The following is a 14,798-nucleotide window of genomic DNA, read 5'->3' on the forward strand; positions in this document are numbered from 1 at the left end:
ATATAAACTAATCGATCATGTCCCCATCAGTAAACGAGGAGGGGATAGGGATAAAAAGCTGTTACAACTTGAAACATTTTAGATTCATAAAATGAACACCATATCACCATTTGGTCTCAATGAACAACTCTCCTTTTCCTGTTTTTTCTGAGGTCTTCCTCGCATTACTGCCACATAGTGCAGTCACACTTATACCTACAGGGTAGTTGTTACCCACATCTCCGGTTTCATTATTGCTCTGCTTAATTTATATGTTTGCATTTTTCACGTTGATTGTTCTTTTCTTAATGCCAGGTGGTATTGATTTGTTTGGAGCCATCTGCTGGGTGTTGATTCGTTGTTGTCTCGGTCTTAGACATATGCAGGATGATCACATTTGGATCCATTATTCTTCTGCTACAGCCATACTACACTGGATACGCCTTATACCATCTGATCTTTGAAGCTAAGCAGTGTAGGCCAGGCTAGTACTTGAATGGGAGACCATCCAGGAATACCTGGTGCTGTAACATGGAGTTATCCTTATCTGATGTTCATCCATTTGCATTTGCCGTCACTTTTCCTTGTATTCACACAGTGGATGGACTCTTATCAGATTCATCCAGTTGTGCAGTGTTTTCATCATGTGTAATGTGTACTGCAGAGTTCCTTTTTGGATCCACCAGTCTATATTACTTGGCGGACCTGCCAGAGCCTAATGACTTGCCATTTGTTCCATACCAGCTTTATATGTCCCATTATTTTCTTCTTGGCAGGGTCAGAACCATTCAATTATAAGCCTAAAGGTTTCACATGTTCAGTTTTGGTCATGTGGAGGTCATTTTATCCTCATGAGTCCACACATTGATTATTTATATATATACATTTTTATAGATGTATCGCTTGGCCTCACACTCGTGTATGTGCTTGATAACATTTTTGACCAGTTGGTTCTGATTGTCAACATTACCAGAGATATATGTCACTTACCTGTGTTTATCACGAATGTTACATGGTATACACTTTCTCATGTAGCAAAATCAATATGATATTTTATTACATCGAAATTGTGTTGCTACAACCCACATGTATCATAATGTTGTTTCTGTATGTATATTTGTTTTTAATTTGTATGCCACTGTTCGCTTTGCCATTTCACCGGGACTCATTACACAGTATTTCTATGTGTCTGCCTTGTCACAGCGACAGCATGCTCGCTCCCCATTGCGCGCTGACAAGCGGCGGGGATTGCAGCATGCTTTCGTTGCAGAGCCAGGTCTATGTATTTACATTTAGTTGCCCTGGTTACTTACCATGGTAATCACGTTGTGCGCGGTTGCATCATTGCGCAAGCGCCTGTCCCGTGTTGATGATGTCATCAGCGGCGTGGTGAGCGGTGTACATTGTCACTATGGGATGTCACTGGGTGTAAAGGTATGCACTGTATCTTCTGTCTGTAGTTCTTGATAAAAGTCGCCAGACTGAAACATTGAACTTTGACCTTCCTGAGTCGTGAGTCTTCTTTAAACAAGTCCTGTGAGTGCCGCCGTTATCTCCATACATTATTGGCAGTTTTTCCATTGGAGGGCACCCGGGCAAGTATCAGCTTTTTGTGGAGTGCCGGCCATTTTTTGTAGTATATATATATATATTAGGTCTTACCCTCAGTTTGCCTCATTAAATGTGCTGTCTTGGAGTGCAAGGACTCCTTGCTAATTAAAAACACCCAGGAACAGGTGAGAGGGTGCAGGGCTCTCTGGGCTGGTGTGGCTGGACTGCTTCACAGCATCATAATGTACACTTTTTCACTTCTTTATTATTCTTTTACCCTCACTTTGAATCTCACACCATAATTATGGCCATTATTATGCTAAGAACCTCTTGGATGCAATTTAGCAGTATTATTATTAGGTTCAGTATAGAGTGCACTTGCATCTGTCTCTTTTTCTGCTTGCAGCACTACAAGTCTCAGCAGGTAGCACCTCACAGCCGGTCACAATCCCCATAGCAGCCACATACGCACCCAGACACGAGCCCCAGCTAACACACCCACAGCAGCGCAGCACACCATTGGCTGCCCAAACCACGTGACGTTATCACCCAACCACAGGCTTAGCCTCGCACAATCACCCACGACCTATCAGATACATGGACCACAAACACTCTTAGCCCTGATTGGTCATCTCCACCACCTGACAACCACAGAACCTGGAAGTTCCACATTTAAACCCTACACGTGCATAGCCACACTTCTTATCTCCTTGAAGAAGGCAGAGCCCCTGCCGAAACGCATTGGAGACCCCCTACATTCTGATACCACAGCCAGCTTACACCAGAGCTCTTCATTCCCGCAGAGAACTTGGTTGAGCCTTGCTGCTTCCAGAACCCTCTCTATCCACCACCCGCAGGGCCGCGCTGGGCATCACACCTAGCAAAGCCCTGCACACCCCTCCTGATCACCACTCCACCTGCCTGACCCAGGCGACCACGCAACGCCCCCTGGGAGCAACCAACACCAGCTCCACTCGCAGCTTTTCGTCCAGCAGCAATCCCTAAGCGATCCACACCAACATGCACCCACCAGGCAGCGGGAGCAGAACGCCAGCAACGCGGTGCTCCAAGCCCCACAGTGCACCAGCAAGCTAACACCCCACACAGACCTAGTCCTCCTACCGCTGACACCGCAGCAGCCATCCAACACCGCATCTGCAAAAGGAAACTCAAGCACCAGCTACCAGCACCCCACGCCATCTTCACCAACAAATCCTACCGGTAGGTAAGTGACTCCGAGACTTATTCCCCTGCGCGGGACGCTGTCAGAGTGTACATCCACAACCGCCAGACCCGCTGCCAACCCACCACCCCCTCACCCCAAGACATCCTAATACTGTTGACCAAAGGTCCAGCATTGGTAACGTGCCGATCTATTGAACTGCATGGAAAGGAGCCCCCTAAAAGGGTCCACTCACCTCCCCAGTCTCCACTCACACACACCCCCAAGTGGATCGCTCACCCCCCCCTGGGTGCCTGGGACCGAACAGGATTAGTACTGTGATTTTTTTCCAATAAACCATTTGGCCCCCATTTCTGTCTCTGTCTTCATTTTCTCACCAACCACTTCCAGTCCAGTCGACCCCCTTCCCTCCCTACACCCCATCACTCCACACACAACATCGAACACAAAAAGACCACAACATACTATTACTCCAGCATCACACCCATAGGGCGAGCGCACTCTCCGCACCCTCTACCCCATTCTATCGCTACACAGGACCCAGTACTACTGCTTTCAGGAAGGTGCAGCACCCCGACACAAACAATACATCTCACATCCCATCTGCCCATACAGCAGAGCGCAGTTCTAACCCATCATTCGCAAGCACCTCACATTGTGCTTAGGGTGTGCAATCTAGGGCCCCTCCCCCTATGTTTTCATGAAAGTCCAGAATCACATATGAGGTGAATTAGGAAGAAATGGTTCTACTAATATGTAACTCCTCCAGTTGCGAAGCACTAACCTCTTAATACTTATTCATCACATCTATATCACTGTATAAAGACAATACCAGAACATAAAAGAGAGAAACAGATCTTACTTCCAAACAATCTGACACGTTTCAACACTAATTGCAGTTTCCTCAGACACACAGCTCCAGAAAGCTGCATCATCATCATCATCGACACGTGTTCCTCCTTACCAATTCACGCAGTCAAATAATATATACATTTTGTGGTGAGAGGGGTTGCCTCTCACCTGAATTACCCGCAATCCTGTGGGATTACCTCCCTCCAAGGGAGACTAAAGTAAATCCTGTGCAGCAGCAGTGGAGGTTTGGAACTCTGGGTTGCACAGGTCCAGCTGGAAGTCATCACTAGATGACAGGAAGGGTTTAAAGCTCTGATCCACCCGTGCTCTGGGTACTAACACTGAATATTTTACTGAACCACATTAACCAGTCCATTACTGAAGAAGAAAGGGCAGTACTTTCCTTTTCCCTAATATGGTGCTTGAGATATGTTATGCTGAACCTTGTTAACAATTGCGCTGCTGGAGGAGGGAACAGTGTTTGTTTGGGAAGTTATGAAAGTAATCTCCACACTTATATATTTATTGTTGGTAAACACTGGCTTCTCATTGCCCTTATTTGAAAGCACCTAAACCCTTGCATAAACCTCCAGAAGTTACAATGGAGGAGGTATTTCGCACCATGACAAATTTGTTGGCCTCTCATCAGAGGACAGAGGAACAAATGTTACGGCTGGTGACACAGTCAGTGGAAGCAAGTTGCAGAACTCGCCAGACAGGGGCGAAGTTGGCTCCAGCCGGAGGCCCACAGTGCCACACAGATTGTGGAGCCAGTAGTTGTCGACCAGTGCATAAGGACTCTAGGTTGAAGTATGCACTGCTGGGTGGTACACGCCAATCCCCATAACCTGCAGGAGTTGGCTATAGTATTAGAGCAGTATGAGTGCTGGAATTATGGCAAAAAAGACCAGAAAAGAGACCAGGAAATGTATGTCCCATTAAGTTGGCACCCCACTGGCCTGTGACCTCATCTACACCCACTGTTTGTGGAGACCCCAATGGAGACTCCGTGGTCATCTGCTATGAGTATGGAGAGCCAGGTCACGTAAGGCATGTCTGTCCAAAAAAATCAGAGCCTATGGACTGTGGTGTGGCCAACATGAGTGCTATGCACCCAGCCTTCTGTACTATGGTACCCCTGGACTGCAGACCCTCATTGATGTGGGAGTCTGTTTCACTAGGTGGTAGAGAACTAGTGGATATAATAGATTATGGGAGTGATCTTACCCTGAATTCAGAGGCTGTCCTACTTAGGCCAGTAGAAAAAGTGCCTGGGTTAGTTGAGGTGCTTTGTGTACATGGGTCCATAGAAAACTTTTCCCATATATGAGTGAGTGTCACTTTAAATGGGCGCACTTATGAGGTAGTAGCCATAGCTGAGCCCAAGCTCCTTTACCCACTTATATTGGGACACAATTTCCCAGGGTTCGCTGAGATCTTGAAGGAACCTCAGAGACAGAACAAGTTTAAAATCTCTAAGACCCTACTTCACAAAGTGGAGAGAGGTGTAATAAAACAACCAGTCCTCTTTAGAGAGGAAACCCCTGAACAACCCATATTGAATGAGGGTACTTCTATTTCGGAATGGGATATGCTGCCAAATGACATAGATCTATGAAGCTTTGCCAGGGACCAGCAGAATGATGCTGCCCTAAGGAATAATATGTTAAATCTCATTGAAGTCAATGGCATAGTCAGACCTAGTGTATAGAGTTAAGTTGGAACAAGTGAAGAAAGTTGACCTGTTATTGGTTACCCAGGGTACATGTACCACCAGTGTTACGGGCCGCTCATGCCCATCTCTGGGGAGGTCATCTCGGAGAAGAGAAAACCCTAGACCGTATCCTGCTTTGGTACTTTTGGCCAGGAGTCACAGACGAAGTTAAATAGTTCTGCCAACAGTGTCCCGTGGACCCAATGCCCATTATCGGAGTACCGTTTGACCGCATCACAATGGATCTCCTAGGTCCACTGAAGAAATCAAAATGGGGTAACCAACATGTCCTGGTAATCCTAGACTATGCCATTCATTATGCAGAAGCGATACCCTTGCAGAAAACCAAGACAACTACTGTTGCCAAGGAATTGAGGCTCGTCTTTTCTTGCCTCGGATTCCCTAAAGAAATTCTTACAGACCAGCGGACTCCATTTATGTCCCAGGTAATGTCAGAGTTGTTTAAAAAATTGAGAATAGCACATCTCAATACCTTGGTCTACCATCCACAGACGGATGGGTTGGTGGAGAGATTCAACAGGACCTTGAAGTCTATGATCCACCGGGCTATCCTGTATAATAAATGGGAATGGGATGAAGTACTGCCTTACCTCATGTTTACCATATGTGAGCTGCCCCAATCATCAATCGGGTTCAGCCCTTTTGAGCTCCTCAGACAACCTAGAGGCATGCTAGACATTTTGAAAGAAACCTGGGAACAGCAGAAAATAGTAGAACAGAACGTTGTGGTGTTTGTTAGAAAACGGTTGTATATCATAGGGCCCATTGTCTGAGAAAACGTTATAGAGTCCTAAGAAATGAGCCATGATTTCTCAGCTCAGGTTCGAAAGTTTCATCCAGGTGACAAAGTTCTAGTGTTGGTATCGACACAAGAAAGCAAGCTGTTTTCCCATTGGCACGGGTCATACAAAGTGATGGAACCTATAGGACTTGTAAATTACAGAGTCAGACAGCTAGGACAGAGACATACAGATCAGATATATCATGTTAACTTGCTCAAACCCTGGCAAGAGGATAGTCCGTGCCTTGTACTACTGGCTAGACAACTCAGATCTCCCTCTGTTCCTTTTGAGGGATACGTTGTCCATGGAGCAGCAGAAAGAAGTAAAACCCGGCGACCACAGAAAACAAGGGGTGTTTACTCCTCTACCAGATATGCCTGGGAAGGTGGTCATGAAGCATTAGCCGTGTAACTCACACAGATACACAAACATCTTTTCCAGAGAGTTTAGGAGGTCTGAATGGTGTCGGCCATCACAAAGGAATATATGCACTTCCTCAAGCGAAGTGAAAGAGAAAGAGGGGGATGTGTGGTGAGAGGTGTTGCCTCTCACCAGAATTACCCACATTCCTGTGTAGAACAGCTCTCTCCAAGGGAGACTAAAGTATAACCTGTACAGTCTGCAGCAGCAGTGGTGGTTTGGAACTCCTGCTTTTCTGGGTTGCACAGGTCCAGCTGGAAGTCATCACAAGATGACAGGAAGGGTTTAAAACCCTCATCCACTTGGTGCTCTGGGCACTGACACCGAATAGCATCCAACAAATAGGTCGGGGTCTCATTAGTACCAGGGACTTTTCTGAAATAGTTGGGCTAAGGAGCATAGCAGATTGTGGCTACATTCTATCGCAGCAGACTGAACACTGGGTCATTTACTTACACCTGCATGTCTAATTACTGTTTGGAGCGCTATGTTAAAGGTGATAAAAAGTAAATAGTGTTTAAAACATGCAAATACCTAAAATACATAAAATACATATTTACTACAGCGCTATTACAATATATATATATATATATATATATATATATATATATATGTGGGAAGAAACAGCTCTCCAAGGACATCAAAACTGCATAATGATTTTAGTCAACATTTCAGGAACCTAAGTCTCCTTCATCAAGACAGCATGATGCCTTGTCCTTGGAGTACCATTTCTTACCCACCCTATTGTTTGTGTTATTGCAGCTGATTCAGGCACTGGGACCTGCTGTTGGCCAATGCTGAGAGTGGCAGACCTTACTGGGATTATATATATATATATATATATATATATATATATATAGTGCTATTTTACAGCAGGAACAAGAAGGAACTCAGTTCCTGAACCTCTGATTGACTGTGATTTGAATAATGAGGGACGATCCCAACCACCAAGCAACCGGATTGGGCAGTACCACCTCCTTCCCAACTGGGCCAGCATTGCCCCTCCCTAAGATGGAGACCGGGTCCTCCTCTAAGTTAGTGACCAACTCACCAGTCTCAGGGGGAAAATGCCACCCAAACACTCTTGCTCCCTAATAGTACACCGAGGAGAACTGTTTTCCGCCGAACTGCACCTCTGTTTGTCAAAAAACAAACAGCACAAATTGCACATTCCATCTAAAACAAAAAAGAAACAAACCATAAATAAGTCAGGTAGGTGGGAGGGGATCTGAAACTGGAAGAGGCAAAATGGCATACATGTCACTGTATTTATATGGCCCCACACCTTTCCTCGCTCCCACTAAGCCAAATGATTGTCACATAGCTACCTGCACTGCACTAGCTCAGTCATTGGGGTAGATGTATTATAGCGGCACTTATTGTGCTGCTATAACGCTTCCTGCTTCACCTCTTTACCGAGGCGAAGCAGGAAGCACTAACGATGAGATGTATAAACATCTCATCGCCGGAGCGGGGGAGTGATAACTCTCCCCTCCGGCAATCCCTGCTAGAGCCCATAGCACATCAGCCTAACGCTGATGCGCTGTGTCTCACTCACAGCAGGCCCTACTGAGTATGCGTGGGATCTCGCAGGTATCACGAGATCCCGCATGCAGCCCTCGAGCTGGTAGCTGCCACCGCAGCAGGGACAGCGGTTTCCGCTGTGGGGATAGGGCATCGCTATCAATAGCTGTAGCGGGCGGCACAGTCAGGTGAACTGACCGGTCATACATTGCCCTTCATAGCGCCCCTGTCATTTACCGCCCAGCCCCAATCATACATGGGGGAGAAGCGGTATCTGTGCGCTTATGCCGGTGGTCTGCGCACATCACTACTAATTAGTCACTGATTGATAATTGATTAATATAAGTACAATAGACTGTATATAATGCTTGGTGCTTCAACCTGAAGATGATGAAGTGCCAAGCATTATATACACTCTATTGTGCTCATATGTTATTTAAGAAGTAGGTTTTGCTTCCAAAGGTTTGTAATTGGCTGCTGCCATCCTGTTTACTGCGAAAAAGATAATGCCACTACCTTATTGATTTATGATAATTGATTAATGGCTAATTGCTAATCATTAGATTTGCAGTGCACGGTAACTGGTACTCCCAGTGAGTGAGAGTGAATGGGCAAGATACAGTAATGTTATAGTTTATGCCCAATGTGTGGGATCATATTATGCCAATTAAAAGGATTGTGTGAGTTCTAGGGAAACTGTGGGGGCATTTTTTGGGCAATTAGTGCCTCAGGGCACTTGGACAAGTTTGGCACTACCAATACACAGCTTAAGGTAACTGCCTAGTGTGTCAGAATTTGGGGTAGAGGGTTCTGGTTACCATAGAACAGACAAAACTGAATTTTGGGGTTTCGCGTTGAACCGAGTCAGAGTTCAGAATCACTTTGGGGTTCCGAGTCGAACAGGTTCTGCAGTCAGTTTGGAACTCAGATTTAAAAATTGAACTTGGGTTTTCGATTGCATGTAAACGTCCAAATTACATGATATTAGCTATTTTTTTTTATTAATAAAAAAAAATACTGATTTAAAACAAAAACACACAGATGAATCCGGATCCAAATCCAAAAGCCAAAACACAGGGGTCTGCACACATCTCTGATAAATATATATATGTAAAATATATACAACAGCCATAAAACAGCTCTGACCCGTCAAGGCATGTTCTCCACAAGATCTCTGTAGATGTCTTGTGGTCTCTGGCACCAAGACATTAGCAGCAGATACTTTAAGTCCTGTAAGGTGAGAGGTGAGGCCTCCATGGCTTGGACCTTTTTTCCAGCACATCCCAAAGATGCTCGATCGAACTGAGATCTTAGTAATTTAGAGGCTAAGTCAACACCTCAAACTCCTTTATAGGTAGGTGGTACGGGTTAAAGTAACATCAACATGAATGCCAGGACCCAAGGTTTCCTAGCAGAACACTGCTGCTGTCCTGCTTTCTTCCCATAATGCATCCTGGCACCATCTCTTTCCCAGGTAAACAATGTACATTCACCAGTCTGTCCATATGATATAAAAGAAAATATAATTCATCAGACATGACCTCTCTTCCATTTCTTCATGTTCCAGTTTTGACGCTCCCGTGCCCACTGTACTATAGGTGTTTTTGGATGTGGACAGGTGTCATCATGGGCACTCTGTCATCACAGGGCATCATGGGCACTCTGACTGGTCTGTGGGTACTCAGCAAGCTGCAATGCATTGTGTGTTCTGATGCCTTTCTTTCATAGTAAAAATTTACTTTTTTCACAATTTGTACTACAGTAGCTCTTCTGTGGGATCATACCAGGTGGGAAAGCCTCCACCCCCCATGCGTCAATTTTCTTGTTGCCGGTTGTCATGGGAGAGCAAAAATGGCTGCTTATAGTGCTTTTACATGTGTGTCAGGCATTAGGTGGTACAAGGAATGGAAAAACAAGACACTTCATATATCTCCAAGGCGTTGTCTTTTGGTATCTACGCATGCGTTAGTTTGTTAAAGGTTTCTTATCAGTACTTAACCAATAGTGTAATTGGTAACATATTTATACCCATATTTGTAAGTTGTATCCGGAGCCCTCTAGCAGGATGGTATAAGTATAAGTTTAGGACAAAGCAAATTCCAATCAGCCTTCACTCGGGACTGACCTGCAGACAGTGCCGTTATATTGAGATTTCCAGCTCCACAGATGGAGGAGGGGGGCTCCTGGAAACAATGATCATTTATATTCTTTAAGTTAAGTGATGTTTTATTATATACTTTGTTTTATTTTGCAATAAATATCTTTTTAACTAAGATATTTGTTTGTGTGGCTGACGTTTTACATCCAAAGTGCCTTACCTTGTCCCACCGAGGACACCGGTTCACCGATTTTGGTAGGAACTCCCCTCAACATCTTCTATTCCAGTTGTTTAGCCATCACAATTTGGCCCTTGTCAAAGTCACTCAGATCTTTACGCTTGCACATTTCTCTCTTGTACCCTGCAAAAAATCCGGTGTTTGCCAATGAGCAGCAGCGTTTTGCATCAGACATCAGTGCATCTGGCCTGCAGTCTCTCATGGAGCAGGTATCAGTTAATATTTTATATGTACAGTCTTGGGAGAGGGTATGGGGGTGTGCGTTAGGTAGGCAGAAGCTACGCCAAAGGTGTCGAGAAACCTTGCACCTGAACTACACATGGAAAATCTGAGGGGCATTTTAGGGGATGTAGTTGGCATCCCGGTGTGGAGGATGTCGACGGTCTAAATACCGGCGCCGAAATCCCAACAGGTCGGGATCCTGGCACCAGTGTCCAGACCGTCGGCATCATGAAGGTAATATCGGAGTGTTAGGGGGAGGATAGAGTTAGGTAGCGGGGTTAGGGTTAGGCATTATGGGGGGGTTAGGGTTAGGCACCTGGGAGGGGGTGTTAGGATTAGGGTGCAGGGAGGGGGAGGTTAGGTTTAGGCACTAGAGGGGAGGTTAGGTTTAGGCACCAGGGAGGGAGGGTTAGGGTAAGGGTTATGGTAGGGTATGGGAAAATACTTACCATGCGTTCCTATGGGTGTCGGGATGCTGGCTGTTGGGATGCCACTGTCGGTATTCTGACCAGCGGCATCCCGACAGCCGGGATTTCATACCCAACCCGCATATAAGGGATGACTGAGTGCCTGATGTGGAACAGAAATAATTTTTTGGCCTCTTATTTCTTCATTACTGAAATAAATATTACTGAAGTAATATGCAACTTTTTTAAGGTTAATGGGTCATACGGGTGGTTTTTAAAGTGTGTCAGGCGCTGCTTTAGTTCAAAATAAGCTAAACAGGTGCTATTACTAAGTATTCATCAGAGAATACAAAAAAGAAGCAGGAACAACATGAAAAATAAAAACGTATGAAAGACACTTTAGTTAAATTACATGTAAGGCGTTCTGATAAATAACACAATACATGACAATAAGACAAATAGACAACGGCTTCATAAGTTTCATTTAAGTCTTTTTTTCCCCCAGTGCACCAGCATTGCCTTTGCAAGATTATTATCAGCACTACTGTATCTCATATCAACTGACACATAAATGGGAATGTAAATTTCTCTTTTCATTGTAAAATCAATGCAGTCGTTCGCCTGCTATTCACTAGACTTGTTCATCTCTGATAGCTGAATTTTTTTTAGTAACTGCACTGTTCATTTTTAAAAGAGACAAATATGCAGCAAAAGAAAATAAAAATAAATGTTATTCCTGACAGGAGCGACCTTTTTAAAATTCTGCATGCGCGTAATATCATTCTATTCCCATAAAAAGTACGATTTGTATAACTTGGGAACTTCAGTTGTCAGTTTATTTCTTTCTTCAATTTTTATTCCATGTTCTACCAACGTACTACTGCAGTCAGTTGATACTAGAGCTGTGTGCTGACCCCCCGTGGTTTAGTTTTGGATCTAAATTCATCTTCGGTGTTTTGGTTTTGGATCTGGATATTTTTTTTTTGTAAATTCTAAAATGTTTTTAAAATCAGCTAAGATCATGTAATTTTTGCAATCCAAAACCCGAAATTCGGATTTAAAATTTCAATTCAGAACCACTGGAAGATCAGAACCGCAACTCAAATTTATCGGGATCTCCTCAGGGGATTAGAACCACAACTCGAATCTATCTGAATTCACGAAATTTGGGTGGATTAGGATTTCTGGAGAACTGAACTGCACATCTCTAGTTTATACCCTCCTGTGAAATTCTATTTGTTTTACAGTTTTGTATTATTATTATTATTATTATTATTATTATTATTATTATTATTATTATTATTATTATTATTATTATTCTCTTATATTATATATTGCACCTTCTGGTTTCCTTTTGAGTGTTGCACCAAAACCTTTCTATCATAAGATGGGGTATACCTCCAAACACCCCCAACTACACCCATCCATATATAAAAATACCCATATCCGTCATTTACTAGCTGGTAATCTACTAGTGCTCCAAGTCCAATCTACTAGTGCTCCAAGTCCCATTGTAACACCAACCTTAAAATCCTGAAGGAGGGATGTAGTTGCCAAACTTCTTCTGTAGTGAAAAAGACAGCAAAAAACAATATACTGTAGTACGTGGGAAAGGAGTGATTGTCAAATGAGAAGGATGAGTACATTTCATGTACATGTATCAAGGAAAATCCAAAGAGGGTTTGCACTGACTAGGGCACCCACAAAAATTCCAGCTACCATGTGCACACTCAAAGCCTCTTTCCAGAAACTAGAGATATATTGAAAAATAAAGGAATTGACTTAGGGTTTGTTTTGGGGCCAGGGAGTAGCTTGAGGTTGAAGGCTAGTGGAAGACAAGGTAGAGGCTATTTCTAAATCCTAAGTGAAACCCTAATTACTTTATTTAAACAAAAATATATTATCTATCAAAATTACAGACATCCTCTGTACACAACTGGCTGCCCCCTGAGTATTCCTATTCATCTAGATGGGGCCTCTGATGTGAAAAGACTGAGTTTGGGAGTGCATACAAGGAGGTTATAGGGACGATACCGGTATGTTAATTTTAGTGATTCCTGCTACCATATGCACACTCATAGCCTCTTCCCAGAAACTAAAGATAGTTTGAAAAATAAAGGAATTGACATAGGGTTTGTTTTAAGGCCAGGGAGTAGCTTGAGGTTGAAGACGAGACCTCTGATGTGCAAAGACAGAATTTGCGAGCGCATGCAAGGGGGTTAAAGGGATGATACCAGTATTTTAATGTTACAGTTTTCATAGAATATATCCTTTTCATACTTAGGGCTCTATTTACTACAATCCGCATATTGAATGCAGATTGTAGTGTGATATTATTGCATTGCGAATTCAGGCAATATCACAGGGATTCACTACAAATCCCTTGCAGGGACAGAGCTTGCGAGAAAGCTCTGTCCCTGCGAATCCCCTCCGCAAACTAATCACGGTATTTTCGCAAAAAATACCGTGACAAAGTGCCCACGCATGCGCCAACCGGCCGCCGCTGCTACCCCCCCAGCGCTAAGCTCCACCCTGTCATTAAGCCCTGCCCCCCGTGATCGCGCTCTCCCCCTCCCTTGATAGCACTTACCTGCAGTCATTGGTACTCCGGTGATGTCTTCCATGCCTCCGGTCAGCTGATATCCCATACTGCACTGGGACCCGATCACCTGATGACCGGGCCGCAGTGCACCATGGGAGACCAGCTGACCTGAGGGAGAACATTACTGGAGCCCCAACCACCGGTCCCTGGAATCAGGTAAGTGATTTTTTATTTTTTTAGCAGTGATCAGCTTGCGGTCCGTTTAGACCACACAGCTGATCACTGGGACCGGCTCCGGGCTCTGCTCTGCCTTTTAGAGCAGAGTAGGAGCCCGGTAGCCGGGGAAATCCCTGGATAATGCCACCTCTAGGTGGCGTTATTATCACAGAACTTTCCCCGGTATTTTTTTACAATTTATTTTTAGTAACTTGGTCGAATCACATTTCCCATTACAATAATGGGAAATTAGATCTGCTTACTAAAAATAAGTGATACTTAGGGGTTGGAGTAGAATTTTACGAATTCAACTGCAATTGCCCTATAGTAACTGGTGATACTAAAATAAAATGAAAAGGGTTTGAAAACACCCTTTTTCACTTTATTTTAGTCAAAATAATGTTAATAAATAGAGCCCTTAGTGACATATCCAACTATAAGTAAAATTAACATTTTTCCCATGGAGCATAGTGCTTCCTTTTCAATTGGCTAAGATAAAACTCAGCCGCAGTCCCTAATAACTGCAGTAATTTTCACTTAGCTAAATTGGGCCAATATTTCAATGTCATTATTGTGGTGTAAAACAATGGCCTCAAATTACCCCAAAATCATTATTTTCCTTTTTAATGCACCCAAAATTTATTTTAAATATTTATTAAAATGATAATAATTGCTTTTTTAAATTTTACATTTTTTTTTTTTTTAAATTAGTGGCGTCAAATCACTTTTTTCCCTTCTGTTTTTGAACTTTTTTGTTTTATTTGTTTATATTTAAACACTTTTTTTTACTTTTTTAAAAACAAAATACAGAAATTAGTCATTTAAAACATTTTTATAGTGCTAATATTTTTCTTTGAGACGGTAATAGACATTTACAGTATGCTGTTGCACAATATTTATAAAAAAATACATGTTAAGGTACAGGTTGTTCTTTACATTTTTTTTAATTTCCCATGGGTGTTTGCTGGTAAAAAATTTGCGACCATTTTTTTCAAATTGGATAGCATGGAAATCGGGAGTGCGCATATCCTCGTTATTGAAAAATTGGT

The 14,798-nt window shown here is 43.4% G+C and overlaps 1 pseudogene; it reads left to right on the plus strand.

Moving 5' to 3' along the window:
* Positions 1–394: 394 nt before the first annotated feature.
* Positions 395–512, plus strand: LOC148501134 (5S ribosomal RNA; annotated as a pseudogene).
* Positions 513–14,798: the final 14,286 nt, after the last annotated feature.

This window comes from Taudactylus pleione, unplaced genomic scaffold (assembly GCF_031769625.1).
Source record: "Taudactylus pleione unplaced genomic scaffold, aTauple2 ptg000533l, whole genome shotgun sequence".
In the NCBI taxonomy this organism is placed as follows: domain Eukaryota; kingdom Metazoa; phylum Chordata; class Amphibia; order Anura; family Myobatrachidae; genus Taudactylus; species Taudactylus pleione.